Source organism: Lathyrus oleraceus, chromosome 5 (assembly GCF_024323335.1).
Source record: "Lathyrus oleraceus cultivar Zhongwan6 chromosome 5, CAAS_Psat_ZW6_1.0, whole genome shotgun sequence".
Classification (NCBI taxonomy): Eukaryota; Viridiplantae; Streptophyta; class Magnoliopsida; order Fabales; family Fabaceae; genus Lathyrus; species Lathyrus oleraceus.
The window spans coordinates 139,711,590-139,736,924 of NC_066583.1; the positions used below are offsets into that span (position 1 = coordinate 139,711,590).

At 37.4% G+C, this 25,335-nt stretch overlaps 2 pseudogenes; both read right to left on the reverse strand.

Moving 5' to 3' along the window:
* Positions 1 to 2,304: 2,304 nt before the first annotated feature.
* Positions 2,305 to 2,911, reverse strand: LOC127078500 (NAD(P)H-quinone oxidoreductase subunit 5, chloroplastic-like; annotated as a pseudogene).
* A 1,412-nt stretch (positions 2,912 to 4,323) lies between these two features.
* Positions 4,324 to 4,871, reverse strand: LOC127078503 (NAD(P)H-quinone oxidoreductase subunit 5, chloroplastic-like; annotated as a pseudogene).
* Between the last annotated feature and the right edge of the window lie 20,464 nt (positions 4,872 to 25,335).

Here is a 25,335-nt window from a genome sequence, read left to right on the forward strand (position 1 = left end):
AAATAATAGACTAACGGTTTGTATTCCCTATGTGCCCAAAATTAATTTAAAAGAGCATCTCAAATAAAAAGCACTAAGAAAAATAAGCAATTGAATGGCAATATAGATCAAAAGATTCATACAAAGTCAAATCAACATAGAATCCAACAATATTGAAATAGGTTCATCATAACAAAACCTAACCTAGAAGAGTTTAGCTGCTCATAATTCATATAACAATACCACATGTGGTAGATAAAAAATAACATATGAATTCCCTTGAATTAATGACCTCCAATGGCTTTAAATGCCCTAAAAATCACCCTTGATGCTCTTAAAACCGTGCTTTGCTCTCAAATTTTTCATAATCTTTATCAAAGTGCAAAATTTCCCCTTAAAAAGAGCTCATAATGGACCAGACGCGTCAGAAAAAGCCCAAAAAAAAGGACCATCACGCGCTTGATGACTTCAATCGCACGTGCAATGCAGCTTTTATGGCCATATCACGTGCGCGATGGTGAATGTGATTATTTTTGAAGCTGCACTCTTTTTTCCCCTCATTTTTCACTCAAATTTTCACTAAGTCCATAATCTTCACAGTTAGCTATTTTTTTCTCATTCTTTGGTCTTTCTTCTTCATTTTAACTCATCTTTCATTTGCTTTGGTCTGATTCTTCAACTAAATTTATACAATGATGTACTGTCATCACAACCCCAAATTTCAAAAGTTGTTTTTCCTCAAATAACTCACATACAACTGCACATTTCAACATAAAACAATTTTCACAATAACAATCGAACATCACCAAATTAAATATTTATTTTACCTGACCATATTTCTAGCTTCCAACTTCTATCTGACAAATTCGGAAAACTTTTTCAACATTGACAAGTATTTAACCTGTCTCTCAGCTCACTTTGACTCGCTCAATAGATAGGGTGGTATCTCAATCAACATGGTTAAAGCTAAATTTTGTAATGTATTAAGGGAGCCCATTAGTAAGTTGGTCTGGGTCGATTCATCTAATTTTGATATTATTGATCGGTTTTTGAAAGTAAAGGAGTAATATCAACATTGTGGATATTACTCCCTTACTTTTTGTTAGTATTCTTTTTCAATATACATATACAAAAATTAATATTTTCTTATTTTCTAATATTTTGGAAGACTAGAAGAAAAGAATAATGAAAAGGTATAAAAAGTTATGTAATTTAGACATAGTTAGAGGGCAGATGTAGCCAAGTAGATCAAGGCAGTGGATTGTGAATCCACCATGTGCATATTCAATTCCCTTCCTTCTCCCATGAATCTTTCCAAACAAAAAAGAGAAAATAATTTATACTTTTGTTACTACGATAACTTTCGTGATTTACCCGAAGCTTTTGAGATGAGACATTCATAAACAACTCTACCATAATTCAGTAGATTTTATTATGTTACATAATTTTATTATATAAATATAGAAAAAAAATATATAATAACACATTACTAAAGATAAATACAAAAAAGAAAATATACAAAGAAATTCGCCCTACTCCCACATATTTGATAGCCTCTCCTATAAAAAATAACTAGAAATACCAACTCCATTTGAAATTCCACCAATTACTTGTCTATCAAAAATAGAATTGAATTTAGCTAACTTTCTTACACTCGCAATTAAAGATACTTCAAAAAAAGCATCTATAGAACCACGATTATATGACCAATCATATATAATATTGACTATTTTGTCAGCAATCATTTTTTTAGGAACGCTTTTTTGAAATAAATTAAAGAAGTTTAAATTTTGTAAAGACAAAAATCGATTTATAGAAAAAATACACTATAAATATTTTTCGAAAAAAGCTATACCCACCAAAAAAAGTTGCAGTTATAAAAAATTCATACCGATCCACATGATTCTTTGAATTTTGATGTAAAAGATCTATAGACGGAATTAACAATTTAGATAATATCCAAATTTATTCCTTCCTGGCTGTAAGAAATCCCAATGGACCCAACAAAGAAAGTAAATAGTATTAATACAAGTATAGAAAATATCATAGTATTTTCTGATTCGTGAGGATAAAAAAGAAGAATGTTTTTAGTACCAAAATGGGCACTATCAAGAAAAGGATGTCTTATGCTTTTGACATTTCGATTTCTTCGATGTGAATATGTCATCTCCCGAAAAAAAAGTATTTTCATTATTACTCCTTATTAATAAAGCTAATAAATAAATTTTCTTTTTTAATATTTTTTTCTTCTTTCCCCCACAAAGATATTGAATAGAATGAACTATTTTTCTTTCCATTGAAATTTTGAAAATGAACATTTATCCTTCAAAAACAAGTAAATAAATTCGAAACATATAAAATGTTTTTAATTTTGCGGTTGAACAAGCTATTATTGCGAAAATTGGTGAATGCAACCAACTATCATTAAGAATCTCATCCTTGAATCGAAAACAAGCAAAATATGGGATACCACAAAGAGAAAGGGTATCTATTAAAAAAGTCATTTTTATAATTGGTGCATGTTTTGTTAAACAACCCATAAGAACCATATTTTGACTTTGATCCAGAAAATATCCAACAATAGCTTCCATTGAATGAATAATGGGATCCAGATCATAAAAACAACAATGCTTTTGAATAAGCATGAGTAATCAAATGAAATAAAACGGTGCGATAAGAGCCCATACCTAAAGCTAACATCATATAACCCAATTGAGACATTATAGAATAGACTAAATTTTTATTAATATCTTTTTTAGCAATATCTAAAGTAGCTCCTAATACTAGTGTTATTATACCTATCAAAGTTATTCAAGTTATTATTGGAGGGTATAACTATGAAAAGAGGAAGATGTCGAGCTACAAGAAAAATTCTCGCTGCTACCATAATTGCAACATGTATAAGAGCAGGAATAGGAGTGGGACCATCCATAGCATCTGGTAACCATACATGAAGAGGGAATTGGGCAGATTTTGCAATTGATCTGCAAAATAAAAAGAGGGCACACAAAATGATAAAATTAATATTCACCTGATTCTTATAAATTAAGTTATTGAATATTTGAAATAAATCCATAAATTCCAAATTACCACTTATCCAATAAAAACCTAAAATTCCTAATAATAAACCAAAGTCCCATACACGATTCGTTACAAATGCTTTTTGACAAGCATTTGCCGCAATAGGACGTGTGAACCAAAAGTCTATTAGTAATTAAGACCACATTCCAGCCAATTGTCAAAAAATATAAACTTGTATCAAATTTGAACTAGTAATTAATCCTAACATTGAAGTATTAAAAAAACTTATATAGTATTAAAAAAACTTATATAAGTAAAAAATCTCAAATAGCCTTGATCATGAGACATATAATTATCACTATAAATAAGAACCAGAATATCAACACTAGTGATTAATATTGACATAATAGAAATAAGTGAATAGATCAAATAGCCAAACTCTAAAGAAAGATCATTATTTATAGTCCAAGACCATACCTATTGATAGGTAGAACTATTATCGATTTGATGAATAGATAAATCAATCGAAAAAATCTTAACTATGGTTAACAATAAAATACTAGGAAAAGCCCACATACGGAGAATATTTTTTGTTGTGGAAAAAATTAGAAGTCCTATCCTATTAAAATAGGAATTGGAAGAGGGATGAAAGGTATGATCCATGAAGATTGATGTGTATATTCCATACCAAAAAAATAAAAAGAATAAAATATATTTAGATTCTTGATGAATTTTGTTTCTTATGCGTTTGTTTTATCTCTTTTGTAAAGGGGTTCGGTTAATAAAATTGGATATAGAAATAGAATTCGATATTCTTAATTGTTCTAAATCTTTGCAGAATGGTCCCAATATTGGAAAGTACAAAGTGAAAACCAGCCAATAAGAAAATTCCAGTGAAACAAAATATTATAAAACGTAATATATTCATTAATGAATATTACTATTCATTCCTATGTTAGATTAGTCATTTTTTAATTTATATATATTAAAAAAATATTAAGAAAAATGATTGATTATTCATAAATCATAAATAAATAAAAATTGTAAAATAAAAATTATCATCTATAGAGCGAGGATGAGGATAAATTAATACATCAAAACTAACAATATTTGTTTATTTTGATAGAAATTATAAAAATAATATAAAATAATATTTTTTATTCAAAAACATCAGTTCTTTTCATTATTATTCATCGTTAATAAAGCTAATAAATGAATTTTCTTTTTTAATATTTTCTTCTTATTTGCCGCCTTAAAGATATTGAATAGAATGAACTATTTTTCTTTCCATTAAAATTTTGAAAATAAATGTTTAAATATCCTTCAAAAACAAGTAAATAAATTTGGAACATATAAAATGTTGTTAATCTTGCGGTAGAATAAGCTATTATTGCGAAAATTGGTGAATACAACCAACTATCATTAAGAATCTCATCATTGAACCAATGACAAGCAAAAGGTGGGATACCACAAAAAGAAAGTGTACCTATTAAAAAAACAATTTTTATAATTGGCGCATGTTTTGTTAAACCGCCCATAAGAACCATATTTTGACTTTGATCTCGAGAATATCCAACAATAGCTTCCATTGAATGAATAATGGGATCTAGATCATAAAAATAACAATGCTTTTGAATAAGTATGAGTAATCAAATAAAATAAAAAGGCACGATAAGAGCACATACCTAAAGCTAACATCATATAACCCAATTAAGACATTGTAGAATAGGCTAAATTTTTCTTAATATCTTTTTCAACTATAGCTAAAGTAGCTCCTAATACTAGTGTTATTATGGAGCTTCAAGAAAAATTACCGTTGCTACCATAGTCGCAACATGTATAAGAGCAGAAATAGGAGTAGGACCTTCCATAGCATCTGGTAACCGTACATGAAAAGGGAATTGGGCAGATTTTGCAACTGATCCGCAAAATAACAAGAGGACACACAAAATAACAAAAATAATATTCACCTCATTCTTATCAATTAAGTTATCGGATATTTGAAATAAATCCCTAAATTCCAAACTACCGGTTATCCAATAAAAACCTAAAACTCCTAATAATAGACCAAAGTCACATACACGATTCATTACAAACGCTTTTTGATAAGCATTTGCCACAATAGGATGTGTGAACCAAAAGCCTATTAATAAATAAGAACGTATTTCAACCATTTCCCAAAAAATATAAACTTGTATCAAATTTGAACCAGTAACTAATCCTAACATTTAAGTATTAAAAATTTTATATAAATAAAAAATCTCAAATAGCCTTGATTAGGAGACATATAACTATCACTATAAATGAGAACCAGAATCCCAACAAATATTGACATAATAGAAATTAGTGAATCAATCAAGTAGTCAAACTCTAAAAAAATATCATTATTCATAGTCCAAGACCATACCTATTAATAGTAAAGAAGTTTAATACAAAAGGAGAAAAGACAATAATAAAAACTTGATCCAGAAAATCTAACACATTGAACATTCGACCTAGGGTTGCTCCATCGACTGGAACACTTAGAGTAGCTCTTGTGTCAATCACTTACATTCCTCTTTTTAGACTATTTGTAGCACTCATAGCTACAACTTTAATTCGATTATTTCCTAATAATTGTTGTACTTCACAAGTTACGTGAATTTGTTGGCCAACCGTATCTTGACCTTAAACTATCAGAGCGTTGTAAATATAAGGCATCTGTAAGACCTCAATTTTGTCCCTAAGATCTCTCATGGCATCATAACATTGCATTTCCAAAGCCTCAAGGATCATAAGCATCTTGGTTCCCCTTGCCTTTGGGTGGGACCTCTTGTGAGTGGTTTGAGATCACCAAGCATGCTTGAAATTGTATATCATTGCTTTTCTCATTTTTTATTTACTAACCAAAAGCACAAAAATATGTCACTAACATCTTTTGTTTGTAGCTTGAGCAATCACAAGGTCAAGAGCTTCTATGAGATCATTGGTACAAATATATGGTCAAGAGAAGATGAACGCAAGCATGGCAATGGTTCCCAAAGCTCTTACCCATCAAATATGCCTCTCAAGTATCTCAATACATCATTTTGATCAAAGCAAGTCAAAGGGTTTGAGGTTTGTTCCTCAAGGAAACCCTAATTCAGCTGATCATCCATAATGCCTTGCTTAGGAAGAAACCTCAGCGCATGGTCAAATACAATCAAGGGAAGTTATTTAATTCACCATTTCATGCATATTTGAACTTATTTGAGTGCCTTCAATCATCAATTCATCAAGATATGAGTTGTGGACTTGAGAAGTTGATCAGTCAATCCATCTGACTATTTTGAACTACATTGAGACCTAACTTTTTATGGGTTGGTCAAATGGATATGATCCCAAAAGAAAAAAATGTTATTAAGGACAATATGAAAAACTTTCATGTTCATCAAGAATTTATTTGAAGCTTGGAAGGTCATATCCCATTCCAAGACATTATAGGTCATTTTGACTGAAACCCTAATTTTAGGTCAACTTCCCAAGGACATAACTCATTCATTTTTTATGATTTTGAGGTGGGATCAAATGCATTGGAAATCTTAATATGTCTACTTAAAATGTTATGTTGAACAAAAGTTCAAAATCTCAAAATAAATACATGTGATAATGCAAAACATTATAGGTCACTTTGTGCTAAATGCATTGAAAGGCAAAAAAGTCCAACTTCACGTGCCCATAACTTCTTCATCAAAAATCCAAATGATGCAAAATTTAAGTCCATTTTGATTGTCTTGAAAATATCTACAACTTTAATGATGGAGGTTTTTTCATTTGGAGCTTGCATCATCAAACCAGAAGGGCTTGAAGTTGGTCCAATTTGGCCAAATTTTCAAAGGCATGTTTTGCACTATGAACTTCATGGCTTGTTTTCATAAATTTCCACACTTCAAATGAGTTTTTGGCCAACATAACATTTGTTCCTTATGACAAGACCTTTCCAACCATTACCCACATGCCTATGTTTCAATTTTTCAAGTGGCATTTTCGAAGAGGTGAAGTTTTAGGCATAATTGTGCATAACATGTTGAAACTCATTACACAAGCCATTGCATTGCCATCTGCACGTCCAAATCCATTTGATTGATCATCAGCATGCAAATGCAATTGAGTTTGGGCCTTCTACATGATCATGCAAGCCCATGCAAAGAATATCCATTTGTCATGCACACGAGAAAGCTCACTTGCTCAGCCAATTTCAGCTATAAATAAAGGTGTATACCCCCATCATAAACCAACCTAAAGGCGCCTGATATGCTGCACAACTGAATCCATAGCCATTACCAAAGGAACTAGTTCATATTTTCTTCAATTTTTCAGATCTAAAATTCAACTAAATCTGGTTGAATCTTTAGATCTAAAGTTCCTAGACCTTCATTATCCAATCTATACAACTTCTGTTTGGCCAAAGGAAGCAAGGAAATCAACTCAAATCTTCACAATCCAAAGGTGATCCTCAACTGGTTTTTTCTTCAAAACTCACTAATCATTGATCTATTTGCTTGGCTATTGTGTTGTCTGAAGTCCTCTCTATAGAGGCATCATTGTTGTGTGCTTAATTTTCAAAATCTAACAAGTTCATGATGAACACCATCAAATTTCAACCTCTGATTTCTCTCATTATGGAGATCTAGAGTAGAAATAGATGGCACAGGGGTGATGTATATCACCCCAACTTTAATTTGGTACCTAGATCGTGGATTTTGGTTGAGTTTGGAGGACCTGCAACTCTGGCCGGAGCTTGAGTGCTCGCCGGAGAAGACGGTGGCGTTGGCCACCGTCCACCATGCCAAATTTGATCTGGATCGTTGGATGCACTTCCCATGTTTTAATCTCAGCCATGCGTTTGGATTACTTGCTTTAATGTCAGGTGTGACGCGTTTGACTTGGACTCACCATGGAAGTGCGCTTCTGGAGCGTTTGATCAGCCATGTCAATTAATGAGGCTTGATCAGAAGCTCCTTGTTTTTTTTTTTATTAATTTCTGATTTAATTTCTTTTATTTCCTTTATTTTCAAAAATTCATAACTTCTTTATTTTTAATCCAAAAAATATGGGACCAATTGCATTCTTCTCCATTTTAATTCTAGTTTCTAAAAATGATGTTTAATATGTTTTATTTTGTCATTTGATATTTTTTGTGAATTTTCTCTTTTCTGGTTATTTTTAATTCATTTTAAATAGTTGTTGATATTCAAAAAATACAAAAATATGTTTCTAACCTATTTGAATGATGATGGATCTATGAAAAATATTCTCATCAATTTTCTAATTGATTTGAGATGTATTTGAGATTTTAGTTCTATTAGGTTATTTTTATTCATTTTTAATTGATTAAAAATAGTTTCTGACTTTTAAAAATGCTGAAATTTTTTGTCAAACTTTGTTTGACCTTATTGAACTTGGGATAAATCACTTGGACCTTTCAAGGTTGATTTGAAGTGATTTTGAAGTTTGACATTTCTTTATTATTTTAATTCAAGTTTATTTTAAATATTAAAAAATGCCAAAAATAGTTTGTTCATTTCTTGACTTCCAATCTTCATCTCACTTCTATTTTTGATTGTTTGACCATGATCCTCAATGTCATTGGTCAACACTTGTTGATTGGTACATTTTATTTCATTTAATGCACTTTATTCTTTCCTTTTCCATTTTTCATTATTCATCTTCTTCTTCTTCTTCTTTTCTTTTTTTGATCAATGAGTTGAAGGTTGATAAGTTAGCATTGATTAGGGAGACTCAATCTTCCTTGATTCAAATCTCATCCATCTTGATCATTTGATCAAGTGAATGGCTTTGCATTAAGGATATGTTGTTTCCTAAATCATGCAAAGGACTTAAACCAATACAAGATCAATTCTCTTTTCTTTTGGCATGGCAAGTTGTTGGAACTTGGTTCACTAATCAAGACTTCTAACTTGTGTTGTTGCCTACATTATTATTGACCGGCCTCAGATAGTTGTGACTTCTACATAAGTCCAATTACGATTGCTTAACATAGCGCTTAATTTGCCTTATGGCTCACTAACTACTAACACTAACCATTAACCATTAACATTTACTTTTTGCACTTTACACTTATGCAATTTACTATTCTTGTACATATTATTCATTTGCTTTTCCCTTTTCTCACTTGAGCACATGTTTATGTTAATGCAATTTGCCTTTTGCTCACTTGAGCACATAATTGTGTATATATCTTTTGTGCTTGTGTTTGTCTGTTTGTTGTGAACCAAATGCAAAGAATTGGACAAAATGAACTTAAACTTTAGGACTTTACGCAAGCTAGTGGAGTTTGAAGAGAAACTAGGCCTCATGCCTTTAGAGTGCTTAAATGTCAAAGAGCAACTAGGCCTCATGCCTTTAGAATGCTTAAAGTTTGAAGATGAACATTGAAAGGACTATATTCCAAACTCCCTCTTGTCCATTTTTTTTTATTGTTAATAGAACTTTTTGATGTGTGTGTTCTTGTGCTAGGGATTCCAACTTGATCCAAATTGAGGAGCCATTGCCATGAACTTCTAAGAGAGAGGGATCCAAGATATATTGAGGAGCTTCCCAAGAGTTCATTTGACTGTTGATTGCTTGAGTTTTATGCTTATGTGTTTGCTTATTCCAATGGACGGGAGCTACTTGGATCATCAATATGATCTCAAGAGAGGAACTCCATTGTGGTCTTATTCTTTATCCCTCACCTCTTGTATGCCTAGGACTTTAGCCTTTCTTCTTCTTCTCTCCACTCTAACCCTAGCCAAATCTTTTGTGCAAACATTCAACACTTGTTTTCAACATTAGAAACCTAAGCCTTATGCTTTTGATTTTCAAACTTTCCTTTCTTAATACTTATTTTGAATTGAACTTCTAAGTCAACTTTGACCACTTTGTAAATACTTTTCATTGGTAAATACAACCCATCCAAATGTCTTTTTGTGGTTTCAATGGCCACCTTCTTAATCAAATTTTTCATAACCTTTAGCTATTAGGTTTGAGTTATCCTTGAGGTAGATGTAATACTCACCTTTATCCTTAGTGATGGACAATAAGTCTTCCATGCTTATTATAGGGTTAACCCCTCACTAGCATGTTGAAGCTATCCTCACATGGTGGATTTGTGGTTTTTGGTTGAGTTTTCTCCCTTGGATAACAACAGACCTTAAGGCTTTTGGACCAATCAATTCACCAAATTATTTTGAGATCTTTACCCCGAACTACGAGGTTTTGATCCTAATCTTTTTTAAGATGGTACGTAGGCAATGGGTTCATCCATCCAAACACAAAATGTAAATAACTTGTATATTCTCTCCTCATATCTTCAATCTTGTTTGCACAAACAAATTTTCACAAAATACCAACCTTATAACCAATGTGAAAAGGGCTCCCTAGGAGTACCTAGGATGCTTTGGGTGCCTAATACCTTCCCATTGCATAACCAACCCCCTTACCCAGATCTCTGACTTTTTTACTAGTTTTTGACTCGATAAAACTTTTAGGTTTTTGTTCGCTTTCTAACCATTCCTTTGGATAAATAGAAGTGCGGTGGCGACTCGACTTGTATGATTTACCTTAGATTTAGTCAATATCTCTAAAGGTAACGAATACCCTGCTACAGAAAAGTGGCGACTCTGCTGGGGACATTTGCCTAGTGGGTTTTGCCTACTTTTCATGTTGTATTGTATTGTATATTATTTTGTGACATATTTTTGTGCAATTTGGGATTACTGTATTGTATGTAATGATTGAATTGCTTGAATATTAATTCCTTGTATGCTTGGTGGTCTTTGTGAGATGAGTTTTATACCCGAACTCGAGTGCACTTAGGATAGGAGAATGACGTAGTCTTGTTGACTTGTGTGGAGTTATTCCTTAGCAAGTTGACTTGCAAGTCCATTCACTTGGTGGAGGTCATGTTGGGATCAATAATGTCACACAAGTAGTTGTGGTTAGACATTACTCTTTCCAATATAGACCTTAGAAGCCAAGGACCTTAGTTTACCAAGCCCATCTTGGCCTATATTTAGGATGTAGTGCGAAAGTCGTTCAAGTGTAAGATTTGATACGATTGTTACGCGATACTACACTCATAAGAGTCTCTCTTGAGAATATTTTTGGAATACGAGTAGTCGTTTCTCCGATAATATCCGAAAGATGGGATGATGACTATGGGAACCTCTTGTAAAACATGTTCGGCAGGTTAAACCCTAGTACACTCCCTTTGGGTGGCTCTTAACCGAGACTCCATGCTCGTGACTTGCAACAAACCCTTGATTCATGGTTGATTCGTTCATGTATCCTTAATATCAATGGAACTTGGGTGTTGATAAGGTGTAAACCATAATCCACCAAAATGGATGATTGATATTAAGGATAAGATGATTCATCCCATGACCTTTGTTTGGTGTGCTTTGCTTGATCCTTGAGTGTGTTTGTTGCATTCATGCATTCATGCACCCATTTGCATTCGTATCATCAAAAAATAAGAAAATCTTCAAGGAACTTAAGAGGTCTATTTGCAAATTTTATGGAAAGACAAAGAAGGAATACAAAGAAGTACAGTTTCAGACAACCAGACCTGAAAGAACTAAGGAATTTGACATCCTATGTATTAGATCCTTTGGGTTTCAAGGCTCGTTTTAGAAAACTTCTTCCTCTTCTGACTACTCAGGTTGATGAAGGATTGATGAGTGTATTGGTGCAGTTTTATGATCCTTTGTACCGTTGCTTCACATTTCCGGATTTTCAGCTTTTGCCCACGCTTGAAGAATATGCCTACCTTGTGGGTATACCTATTCTAGACCAGTTGTCGTTCAGTGGCTTGGAAAGTATTCCTACTTCTCGAGAGATAGCTGACATGTTGCATATAGATGAATCTTTGGTTGGTGCTCATATGACTACCAAAGGTGGAATTCAAGGTCTCCCTTCTGAGTTCCTCGTTGCTCAAGCTACCGTGTATGGGAAGGTCATGAGTGAGGATGCCTTTGAAGCCATATTTGTACTTCTCATCTATGGGTTAGTGTTGTTCCCCAATATCGACAAGTTTGTGGATGTGAACGCCATTAGGATTCTCTCTACTCTTAATCCTGTTCCGACTCTGTTGGGTGACACTTATTTTTCTTTGCATATGAGGAATGCAAAGGGTGGTGGTGCCATTGTATGCTGTTTGCCTCTGTTGCATAAGTGGTTTATTTCACACTTACCACAGACGGTCGCCTTCAAGGAGAACAAGGGATGTCTACGGTGGTCCACGAGACTTATGTCTCTCACTAATGACGATATCTTTTGGTATAACTGTAACACCCTTCTACCCAAACGACATATTTAAATAATTTATCAGAGTACGACATGTAGAAGAGTTTACATTTCTTTCAATTCAACATTTATCACATCTCATTATAAAACATATTATTGATTTTAATAAAACTTCGCAGCGGACAACACACAATTATTATAATTCATCATTTAACAATTCATAAAATGTTTCAACATTTATCTCAACAAAAGATCTCAACATGTTAACCATCATGAACAACGGAAATAATAACATAATATCTATCGAATCCCATAACCCCGGTGTCACATGACCAGAGCATTTGACTCGACTCTGTAGAATAACTCTACACTTATTCTTCAACCTCAACACTAGCTACTCCTCTTTATCTGCACATTGTTCATCATGGATGAACATAAACACATGCAGAAGGGGTGAGAATTACATTATTAAACAATAATATAACGACAGAATATAATATAATTATATTGCACACATGTCAACACAGTTCATCATAATCATCATTATAATCAACAAACTCATGAACATCAACAAGACAACACATCAATTGCAATGCACACACCCATGCATGACTCAACACGACTCGGTATACCCATTTTGTGACCACTACAGGATCACCACTCCCAGATTCATCACCATAGAATCCGAGTTCCCCGTAAGGAACCAAGCCTCTCAACAAGCCCGGAGTCAACAACATCATTGGAACTCAGTCCGTTCATCACTAGGCATCGGCCTTTCATGAATGCATGCACATCAAACATGCATAATAATCATCATAGCAACAACAACATCATATAGTCATGTTATCATCATCATTAATAACATGATATACAACTCAACAAAACAACAACAACATTTCATCGATTTCACATCATTACATAACACATTTATTATTAAACATGTACATTCAACATGTAATCATCATAAACACCTCATACACCATCATATAATCACTATTAATTGTTATAATACAATTACAGCGACCTACTAAGAGTCTCGCAACTCAACGTACTCCAAACTCATTAACATCAGATTCTGGATTTATCAGTTCGCGCCGCCAACATAGGTTCGCGTCGCGAATCATCAATTTCGCTTCAGTTCGCGCCGCGAACGAAGGGTCGCGTCGCGAACAGTGAATTACAGAACTCCTCTGAATCCTGCTCAGTTCGCGCCGCGAACTGAGCTTCGCGCCGCGAACGCGCGCGAACAGAACTCCCCTGCTACGAAAACCAGCGCAGCTTTGCCTCTTTGCTCGCTATAACTCACACCACACGGCTAACAATCCAAAATCAACATTCAACAGTTATATATACACAACATACTTCGATTACAATACATATAACGTCACAAAACTCACAGATCGGACAATTTCCCTCAAAACCCCAACTTTCCCAATCTCCCTAAAATTCCCAAAATCTATCAACGATCCAACAGATATCGCGAAATTGCTCGCATATTAACGTTTAATAAGATTCAGACCCTTACCTCTTTGGATTGAAGGAAACTCTGAGCACTCTTTGGCCTTTTCCTCTTCCTTCCCTTTCTCTTCTGCAGTTCTTTCTCTTTTTCTGACTCTGAAGCAAAACACGTGAAAACCAACTGAGTTCTCCTTTTGGCCTCTTATATCCAATTCCACCTTTACCCTTCCACTCTTCATATTCCATTTATTTTATTTATTTAATTATTATTAAAATAAATAACATCTATAATAATAATAATAATTCCCAAAATTTCAACTTTATTTAATTAAATTAATAACATAATATTAACTTAATTAAATAATTCTCTTAGTTTAAATCGGGGTGTTACAATAACCGTGCGTATGATGGTGTGCAGATTATCGACTCTTGTGGTGAATTCTCCAATGTACCTCTTTGTAAGACCCTAATTTTGACCCTAAGATCCCTCATGGCATCATAACATTGCATTTGCATTGCCTCAAGGATCTTTAGCATCTTGGTTCCCTTTGCCTTTGGGTGGGACTCCTTGTGCTTGGTTTGAGATCACCAAGCATGCTTGAATTATACATCATTGTTTCTCTTACATTTGTTTACTAACCAAAAGCACAAAAATGTGTCACTAACATCTTTTGTTTGAAGCTTGAGTATCATCCAAGAAACTTTGTGGGTTCTATTTAGATGATCAGTCAACACAAGGGAATGGCTTGAGATACTTCCAACAGGTTCAAATGGGGTCTATTCGTTAGTCAAAACGTTAATCTTGAAGGAGCAAAAGTTTGTTCATGAACTATCATGCTCTCTAGGCGAAGCCCACGTGTTTAAAAAAAAAAGAAAAAAAGAACGAAAAACGAAGAAAAAAAATATAACATAAAATTTTTGGACTTGGGCCTCTCTCATTTGAGCCCACAGGTCCACAAAAATCAGGTTATAAATTCAGAGTTTCAGTGAAACAAAAGGCAATTCTATTCCTATTACCCTGGCAGGGAAAAAGATAGTGAGAGAAGAGCTAACAGAGTTTAGGGCAACCTCTAGAGACTGAAGGGAACTCATCTGCAAAGAGCCAATTCCATCTCATATAAACCCTCAGATTGCTTTGCAAACCCAATCGGGAAATTCAATTTCATTCGATCTCTCTAGTCAGGTTTGCCTTATTCCCATTACTTTATGCTTTTAATTTGAATGCTCTGAATGTATGAGGTATTATGGGTGAATTTGACACCCTTTTGATGCATGTGTTTGACAAGAGGTTTAGGCCTCCTACCCTTGGTTGCTTTTTGTGAGCTTTTTGTGAATTTTAATGGCATGATTCATGTGGTTACATTTTAAATTGGGTGCAACTCTTGATTACCCTATCTTGTTTCTCTAACCTGTTTGTTGAGTTTTGTTTTGTGCTCTTGCAGAGATTGCTTGCTGTTCCACTTTATTTATGGGGTACCACCTAGAGGTCTATTCCGATTACCTGTACTGACTCACTTTCTTTGATGGTGCTAGCTTGAGAGATCTCTGGGTTTCTTATCTCTTTAATTGATGTTACTTCGGATCTTTATCCGTACGGTAGATCTCTCGATCCCTTTACTTTTCCCGCATGTTACCGATTTCTTAGGTTTCGTATAGCCTCTCGTGGCATGTCATTTAAGGTAGCGTGGTTCCTTCATCTAGGACTGCCTTTTTGCATGAGCATACCTAAACACCCCAAACTCATTGATTTTTCTTCTCCTAAGAACATGTTATCTCCTTCTACTACAGGCGAGTAAGTCTCCAAAGGTCGAGCATCCGGTAGATTACGTAGTAACGTCGTTCATCCCCAAAATACAACCCTTACCCCATAGGTGGCCGAACTACGTTTTTCTTTGATTTTCATCCCAGATGAGATACATAGGCATAAGACGTGATGTCTTAGCGAGCACACTCCTCTTTAACCCATAGGTAGCCGAGCTACGAAGACTCTGATTCTCAGATTCAGATGAGATACGTATGCAGTGGATGCGACGTCCGTGTGAGTCATTTTCTTTTGACCCTTCTTTTAGTAAGTAGTACATTAGATAAACATACACGCTTTTCTCATCCCTTCAGTTATGTTTGCACAAATAAGTTTTCACAAAATACCAACCTTACAACAAGTATGAAAAGGGCTACCTAGGAGTACCTAGGATGTTTTGGGTTCCTAACACCTTCCCATTGCATAACCAACCCCCTTACCCAGATCTCAGACATTTTTACTAGTTTTTGATTCGATAAAACTTTTAGGTTTTTGTTCGCTTTCTAACCATTCCTTTGGATAAATAGAAGTGCGGTGGCGACTCGACTTGTATGATTTACCTTGGATTTAGTCAATATCTCTAATGGTAACGAATACCCCGCTACAGAAAAGTGGCGACTCTGCTGGGGAATAAAGGGTGAAAACGCGTGGGTTTTGCCTACTTTTCATATTTGTTGTATTGTATTTTTTTTGTGACATATTTTTGTGCAATTTGGGATTACTGTATTGTATGTAATGATTGAATTGCTTGAATATTAATTCCTTGTATGCTTGGTGATCTTTGTGAGATGAGTTCTATACCCGAACTCGAGTGCACTTAGGATAGGAGAATGGCATAGTCTTGTTGACTTGTGTGGAGTTCTTCCTTAACAAGTTGACTTGCAAGTCCATTCACTTAATGGAGGTCATGTTGGGATCAATAATGTCACACAAGTAAGTTGTGGTTAGACATTACTCTTTCCAATATAGACCTTAGAAGCCAAGCACCTTAGTTTACCAAGCCCATCTTGGCCTATTCTTAGGATGTAGTGCGAAAGTCGTTCAAGTGTAAGATTTGATACAATTGTTACGCGATACTACACTCATAAGAGTCTCTCTTGAGAATATTTTCGGAATACGAGTAGTCGTTTCTCCAATAATATCTTAAATATGGGATGATGACTATGGGAACCTCTTGTAGAACATTTTGGCAGGTTTAAACCTTAGTACACTCCCTTTGGGTGGTTCTTAACCTAACTCCATGCTCGTGACTTACAACAAACCCTTGATTCATGGTTGATCCGTTCAGGTATCCTTAATATCAATGGAACTTGGGTGTTGATAAGGTGTAAACCATAATCCACCAAAATGGATGGTTGATATTAAGGATAACATGATCCATCCCATGACCTTTGTTTGGTGTGCTTTGCTTGATCCTTGAGTATGATTATTGCATTCATGCATTCATGCACCCATTTGCATCCATATCATCAATAAATAAGAAAAAATTCAAGGAACTTAAGGGGTTTATTTGCAAAATTTTCAGACATGGAAAGACAAAGAAGGAATACAAAGAAGTACAGCTTCAGGCAACCAGATTTGAAAGAGTTAAGGAATCTGACATCCTATGTATTAGATCCTTTGGGTTTCAAGGCTCGTTTTGGGAAACTTCTTCCTCTTCTGACTACTCAGGTGGATGAAGGATTGGTGAGTGTACTGGTGCAGTTTTATGATCCCTTGTACCGTTGCTTCACGTTTCCGGATTTCCAGCTTTTGCCTACCCTTGAGGAGTATGCTTACCTTGTGGGTATACCTATTCTAGACGAGTTGTCGTTCAGTGGCTTGGAGAGTATTCCTACTTCTCAAGAGATAGCTGACATGTTACACATAGATGAATCTCTGGTTGGTGCTAATATGACTACCAAAGGTGGAATTCAAGGTCTCCCTTCTGAGTTCCTCATTGCTCAAGCCACTATATATGGGAAGGCCATGAGTGAGGATGCCTTTGAAGCCATATTTGTACTTCTCATCTATGGATTGGTATTGTTCCCCAACATCGACAAGTTTGTGGATGTGAACGCTATTAGGATCTTCTCTACTCTTAATACCGTTCCGACTCTATTGGGTGACACCTACTTCTCTTTGCATATGAGGAATGCAAAGGGTGGTGGCGCCATTGTGTGTTATTTGCCTCTGTTGTATAAGTGGTTTATTTCTCACTTACCGCAGACGGTCGCTTTCAAGGAGAACAAGGAATGTCTACGATGGTCCACGAGGCTTATGTCTCTCACTAATGATGATATCTCTTGGTATAACCGTGTGTATAATGGTGTGCAGATTATTGACTCTTGTGGCGAATTCTCCAATGTACCTCTTCTTGGTACATGTGGTGGGATTAACTACAATCCTGTTTTGGCACGTAGGCAGCTTGGGTTCCCCTTAAAGGATAAACCCAATAACATTCTGTTAGAGGGTGTATTCTTTCAGAATGGTAAAGATCCCCAAGGCTTGAAAGCTAGGATGGTCCGCGCTTGGCGCAAGATTCATAAGAAAGGAAGGAAAGAGTTGGGTCCTAAGAATTGCATCGCTTTGGAGCCTTACACTGTTTGGGTTAGGAAGAGGGTGTCTGAGTATCTCATGCCTTACGAGTATCCGAGACCTACACCTATGATTATGGATGGGCCTTCAACCCTCCCTAATCAAGGAGTAGAGGAGTTGAGAGACGAAGACCGTTCACGTGCCTGGATCCGTGAACGTGAAGAGTTGCTTCAGCAGATTAAGGAGAAGGATGCGTTGATTGAGTTTCTTGAGCATCAGGTTATTGATGACCCTGATGATGTATGGACTTCTCTACTTCCTCAGTCTTCTAAGTTCTGGAAGAGGAAGTATGATCGACTCGCCAAAGAGAAGGCCGATATGGAGGCAGCCTACGAGAGAGAGGTGAAGAGGCTTCGCGCATCTTATCTTCCTGTGTCCCGAGCTTTAGATGATTGTTTCTAGGGATCCATAGGATGATTATTTTCCTTTTCTCTTGTATATGATTGACGATGCTGCACTTCTTTTCCCTGATATTATTTGATGAGATATTTCCATATGTGATAAAATGCTTAATATTTCCAGAATTTGCAAATAAAACTCTAAAGTTCCTTTGAAATAAAAAACAAATCATATGCACAAACATTGCATGCATCATATGCATAAGCAGGTTTTGTTTCCGGTCCCTTGCCCTGTGGTCTAACTCTGTGTCCTTCATTTATTTTGAAGACAAGCTGACTCACCGGTACTACACTAGAGCCAACATTTCAAGACTGATGGATCACTTAGAGAAAGAGAACCGCGAGCTGAGAGAGGAAGTGGCCAGATTGACTGCCCTAATGGAGTCACTCATGGCTGCCCAGAGTCAGTCCTCTCTGACACCTTCAACTCCTCCCCAGAAGACAGTTATCTCCGAGATTATCTCCTCTACTGTGCCCGCTGCCAGTGCACACTTTGTTCCAACAGCCATGCCAACCGGATTCCCGTGGAGGATGCCTCCCAATTTCATGTCTGAGGGTCTTGTTCCTACCTTTGCTTCTCTGTCGGCATCTAGCCCGGTCCTTGCCGTTCCTCCTCTTGTCGTGCATACTTTGCCCAAGGTAGACGACACCATCTATCATTCTGAGCCGTCTGAGGGTCTAGATGTTTATGAGAAGATGGATGCTATGAACGATCAATTTCTTGAGCTTCGTAAGGAATTGAAAACTCTCAGAGGGAAGGATCTTTTCGGCAAGTCTGCTGCCGAACTCTGCTTGGTTCCAAATGTGAAGATCCCTGTGAAATTCAAGGTCCCTGATTTTGAAAAGTACAAAGGAAATACTTGTCCTCTCAGCCACCTGGTCATGTATGCCAGGAAGATGTCAACTCAAACCGATAATGACCAACTACTCATCCACTACTTTCAGGACAGTCTGTCTGGTGCCGCTTTGCGTTGGTACATGGGTTTAGACAGCGCGAACATCCGATCCTTCAATGATCTCAACGAAGCCTTCGTCAAGCAGTACAAGTACAACGTGGATATGGCTCCCGATAGAGATCAATTGAGAGCCATGTCCCAAAAGGATAAAGAAACATTTAAGGAGTACGCCCAGAGGTGGCGAGAGGTGGCAGCACAGATCGTGCCTCCGCTAGAAGAGAAAGAGATGACTAAGATCTTTTTGAAGACTTTAAGTTCTTTTTATTATGAGCGGATGATTGCTAGCGCTCCTTCTGACTTCACCGAGATGGTGAATATGGGGATGCGTCTAGAAGAAGGGGTCCGTGAAGGACGGTTAACTAGAGAAGAAGGCTTTTCTGCCAAACATTATGGGGCATTTGCAAAGAAGAAAGATGGAGAGGCACATGCTGTGATCTCCCATGAGAAACCAAGAAGACCCTCTGTGAGGAGGAAGACTGTGCGTCCCGCCAGTAACCAGCACCAGGTGGCTCATATAGCACCTATTTTCAGAGACAATCAACAGTATCAGCAGCATAGCAACAATCAGCAACCACCTCAGCAATATCAGCAACAGCAACACTGACCGCAGCAGCAGGCCTACCAGCCTCGAAACAGTAATCAAACCAGCACGAGTTACGAGAGGAAAAGGGTCACCTTCGATCCTATTCCTATGACGTACGCAGAGTTATATCCCTTTTTGATAGAAAGGAAGTTGATTACTCCGAGAGACCCATCGGCTATACCTGCTAACCCCCAGTGGTGGTATAAGCCTGAGTTACATTGTGTTTACCATTCTGGTGCTCCCGGCCACGACGTGGAGAATTGTTACCCTTTGAAGACCAAGGTTCAAGACCTTGTGAGGTGTGGTATTCTATGTTTTGAGGACGTAGGCCCTAATGTGAAGAAGAACCCATTGCCCGAGCATGGGAAATCTGTCAACATGATCCAGGGTTGCCCTGGCAAATACAAGGTCAAATATGTCAGTCATATTCAACAATCTCTCGTCGGGATGCACCGTTTGCTATGTGATTACAGTCATTATGAGCATGACCATGATAGATGCCGAGTCTGCCCTGTTAACCGATTGGGTTGTTGCCAGGTGCGCAAGGATGTTCAGGAAATGCTGGATGAAGGAGTGATTGAGATCCTTCAAAACAGGAATGTTGATGAAAATGAGCCCGAGGTCAATGTGATCTCCCTAGTGTTTCGAATGCCCGAACCTGTTATCATTAAGTACAATGGTAACAAGCAGAAAGCTTGTCCCGCTCTAATCATTAAGCCTGCTGGTCCTGGGCCTTACTCTTCTGAAAAGGCAGTTCCCTATCGCTACAACGCCATAGCAGTAGAGAATGGGAAAGAGGTGTCCTTGCCCTCTTCTTCTGTTGTGAATATTTCCGATGTTAGCGGTTTGACCCGTAGCGGCCGTGTATTTTCAGCACCGCCGAAGCCTCAAATTAATGCTGATTTTGTTGAACGCCCGATCAGGAACGTTGTGAATTCTCTGAATCCGGCACTTGCTGTTAAGCTCTCCTCCGTACTGAAAACTCCTACTTCTGTTGGCCCGAGTGGCAATGTGAAAGAAGACTGTGATGAGATGCTGAGGCTCATCAAAAGAAGCGAGTACAATGTTGTAGACCAACTTCTACAAACGCCATCCAAAATATCTGTGTTATCCTTACTCTTAAATTCAGAACCACACCGAGAGGCTCTGCAGAAGGTGTTGGATGTGGCATATGTGGATCACGATGTCACTTTGGAGCAATTCGATAGCATTGTCGCAAACATTACTGCTTGTAACAACCTGAGTTTTTGTGACTCTGATCTCCCTGAGGAGGGAAGAGACCACAACTTGGCATTACATATATCTATGGATTGCAAAGATGACGCCATGTCCAATGTGTTGGTGGACACCGGGTCATCATTGAACGTATTGCCAAAGTCCACTCTCTCAAAGCTATCATATCAAGGGCCTCCCATGAGGCAGAGTGGGGTAGTTGTGAAGGCTTTCGATGGGTCTCGCAAAACTGTGATTGGGGAAGTTGATCTCCCAATCAAGATCGGACCAAGTGATTTTCAGATTACCTTCCAGGTTATGGGCATTCACCCATCGTATAGTTGTCTCTTAGGCAGACCATGGATTCACGAGGCAGGCGCCGTGACGTCCACCCTACACCAGAGATTGAAATTCGTGAAAAACAAGAAGCTGGTGGTGGTAGGGGGAGAAAGGGCTCTCCTGGTTAGCCATTTGTCTTCCTTCTCTTATATAGATGCTGAGGTTGAAATTGGAACTCCTTTCCAAGCTTTATCTATTGCTGAGCCTATTGAGAAGAGAACTCCTTTATTTGCTTCCTACAAAGATGCAAAGTTGGCCATTGAGCATGGTGCAACCACTGGTTTAGGAAAAATGATTGAGTTAGAAGACAACGAGTCCCGGGCTGGCATAGGTTTTTCTTCTGGTACTTTCAACAAGCAAGGGTTATTCAAGAGTGGAGGTTTCATCCACATTGGTCTAGATGAGGAGGCTACTGCCGTTTTAGAAGAAGATACAAAGGATTCTGGCAACTTCATCATCTCTGGTGGGGTCTGTAACAATTGGGTCGCTGTGGATATTCCAACAGTTATCCATAAGTCAACGTAATGATCACTTTGTTTAAAAACCCTTCTCCCATGCCAAAAGGAGGAGTGATGACATTGATGGCGCATAAATACAATGATATTTTCATTTAATAAATTCATGTTAAATGTTTGTTTTTCCCATTTATTTTCCCTTTTTGTTTTTGCATGAAATTGGTGATCACATAAAACCCTAAAAAATAAAATAAAATCAACCTTCTCATCTACATAATGATTTGCCTTGTTTGAAATCTAAAGCTTTTCATATCCAAAAATCATTATGCAGGCTGATTTCTAGACCCATTAAACATAATGACCCAACACCATCTCCCAATTTTGAATTCCCTGTATTTGAGGCAGAGGAAGATGATGTTGAAGAGATTCCTGATGAGATCACCCGGCTACTTGAGCATGAAGAGAAGATCATTCAGCCGCATCTTGAGAATCTGGAAACAGTCAACTTGGGGTCTGAAGATTGTGTGCGAGGGGTGAAGATTGGGGCACTTCTGGAAGAATCTGTTAAGAAGGGGTTGATTAAGTTGCTACGAGAATATGTTGACGTCTTTTCCTAGTCATATGAAGACATGCCTGGTCTAGATACTGATATGGCAGTGAAGATCAAAGAGGAAGTTCATAAGCAAATTGATGCGGGGTTCCTGGTGACTTCTATATATCCTCAATGGGTGGCCAATATTGTGCCCGTGCCTAAGAAAGATGGAAAAGTCCGGATGTGTGTGGACTATAGAGACTTGAATAAAGCTAGTCCGAAAGATGATTTCCCTCTACCACATATTGATATGTTGGTAGATAATACAGCTAAATTCAAAGTCTTCTCGTTTATGGATGGATTTTCCGGATATAATCAGATTAAAATGGCACCCGAGGATATGGAGAAGACAACATTCATCACACCTTGGGGAACATTCTGTTATCGAGTGATACCCTTCGGTTTGGAGAACGCCGGAGCCACGTATCAACGAGCTATGACCAACTTGTTTCATGATATGATGCACAAGGAGATTGAGGTATATGTTGACGATATGATTACTAAGTCAAGAACGGAAGTTGAACATGTAGAGCATTTGTTGAAGCTTTTCCAGCGTTTGAGGAAATATAAGCTTCGTCTGAATCCCAACAAGTGTATATTTGGAGTCCGTTCTGGCAAGTTCTTGGGCTTCATTGTTAGTGAAAGAGGTATTGAGGTTGATCCTGCAAAGGTCAAAGCAATACAAGAGATGCCTGCGCCCAAAACTGAGAAGCAAGTCCGAGGTTTTCTTGGCCGCTTGAATTATATCTCCAGATTCATATCCCACATGACTGCCACATGTGCGCCTATATTCAAGCTCCTCCAGAAAGATTAGTCCCGTGATTGGACCGAGGATTGCCAGAAAGCTTTCAACAGTATTAAAGGATATCTGTCTAAGCCTCTGATTCTGTCTCCGCCTGTAGAGGGAAGACCTTTGATCATGTATCTGACTGTTCTTGAAGACTCGATGGGTTGTGTCCTTGGTCAGCAAGACGAATCAGGGAAGAAGGAGTATGCTATTTACTACCTGAGTAAGAAGTTCACTGATTGTGAGTCTCGATACTCAATGCTTGAAAAGACATGTTGTGCTTTGGCTTGGGCTACTAAGCGCTTACGCCAGTATATGATAAATCATACCACTTGGTTGATATCCAGAATGGACCCAATCAAGTATATATTTGAGAAGCCTACTTTAACTGGAAGGATTGCCCGTTGGCAGATGTTTTTGTCTGAGTATGATATTGAGTATCGAGCTCAGAAGGCTATTAAAGGTAGTATCTTGGCTGACCATTTGGCACATCAGCCTATTGAAGATTATCAGTCAGTTCAGTATGACTTCCCGGATGAGGAGATTCTGTATTTAAAAACGAAAGATTGTGATGAGCCTACACTTAATGAAGGGCCATAGCCTGGTTCCAGATGGAGTATGGTGTTTGATGGCGCTGTAAATCAGTATGGAAATGGTATTAGGGCCGTGATTATTACTCCTCAGGGCGTGCATATTCCTTTTACAGCAAGGCTAACTTTCAAATGCACGAATAATATGGCTGAGTATGAGGCCTGTATTATGGGATTGGAGGAATGTATTGATCTAAAGGATCAAGCATCTTGTTGTATATGGTGATTCGGCCCTCGTTGTTAATCAGATTAAGGGTGAATGGGAAACGAATCAGCCTGGCCTCATTCCATACAGAGATTATGCGAGGAGGATTTCAACGTTCTTTACTAAGGTTGACTTCCATCATATTTCTCGAGATGAGAATCGGATGGCAGATGCTCTTGCTACGCTTGCTTTAATGATTATGGTTAAATTATGGAATGAAGTCCCCAATATCACCGTGATGCGCTTGGACAGACCAGCTCATGTATTTGCAGTAGAAGAAGTAAAAGATGATAAGTCGTGGTATCATGATATCAAGTGTTTCCTTCAGAGCCAGATTTACCCACCTGGGGCATCTGTAAAAGATAGGAAGACTTTGAGGAGATTGTCAGGCAGTTTCTACCTCAATGGCGAAGTGTTTTACAAAAGAAATTTTGACATGGTTCTGCTCAGATGCGTGGATAGACACGAAGCAGACCTGTTGATGACTGAGGTCCATGAGGGTTCATTTGGTACTCATTCCAATGGATATGCCATGGCTAGAAAGATGTTGAGAGCAGGCTACTATTGGCTGACAATAGAGTCTGACTGCTGCAAATTTGTGAAGAAATGCCACAAGTGTCAGATTTATGCTGATAAGATTCATATTCCCCCGACACTTTTGAATGTGATCTCATCACCATGGCCTTTCTCCATGAGGGGAATTGACATGATTGGCATGATAGAGCCGAAAGCGTCCAATGGACACAGATTTATTCTCGTAGCAATTGATTACTTCACCAAGTGGGTTAAAGCGGCGTCGTATGCAAATGTGACCAGGCAGGTGGTCGTGAAGTTTATCAAGAATCAACTCATATGCCGATATGGTGTGCCAGATAAGATCATTACTGATAATGGATCTAACTTGAACAACAAAATGATGAAAGAGTTGTGTAGCGAGTTCAAGATTGCACATCATAATTGTTCTCCGTACAGACCCAAGATGAATGGGGCTGTTGAAGCTGCTAATAAGAACATTAAGAAAATTATCCAGAAGATGGTTGTTAGGTACAGAGATTGGCATGAGATGCTACCATTCGCTTTGCATGGCTATCGTACATCTGTCCGCACTTCAACAG